Genomic DNA, 251 nt, shown 5'->3' on the forward strand with positions numbered 1-251 from the left:
ATAGACTGATGGTCTGATCAGTGGCATATACAATGTAATCCTGAAAGATGTGAGGTGGTGCATTTTGGGAGGGCTAACGAAGGAAGAGAACGTACATTGAATGTTAAGATCCTAGGAGATACAAAGGATCTGAGGGACCTTGGCGTCCATGTCTATGTACATCGTTGCGTGCAGCAGGACAGGTGGATAAGGTAAAGAAGTTAAATGAGATACTTGCCTTTATTAGTCAAGACACTGAATACAAAAGCAAG

The sequence above is a fragment of the Rhincodon typus genome, chromosome 9 (genome assembly GCF_021869965.1).
Source record: "Rhincodon typus isolate 14 chromosome 9, sRhiTyp1.1, whole genome shotgun sequence".
Lineage (NCBI taxonomy): Eukaryota > Metazoa > Chordata > Chondrichthyes > Orectolobiformes > Rhincodontidae > Rhincodon > Rhincodon typus.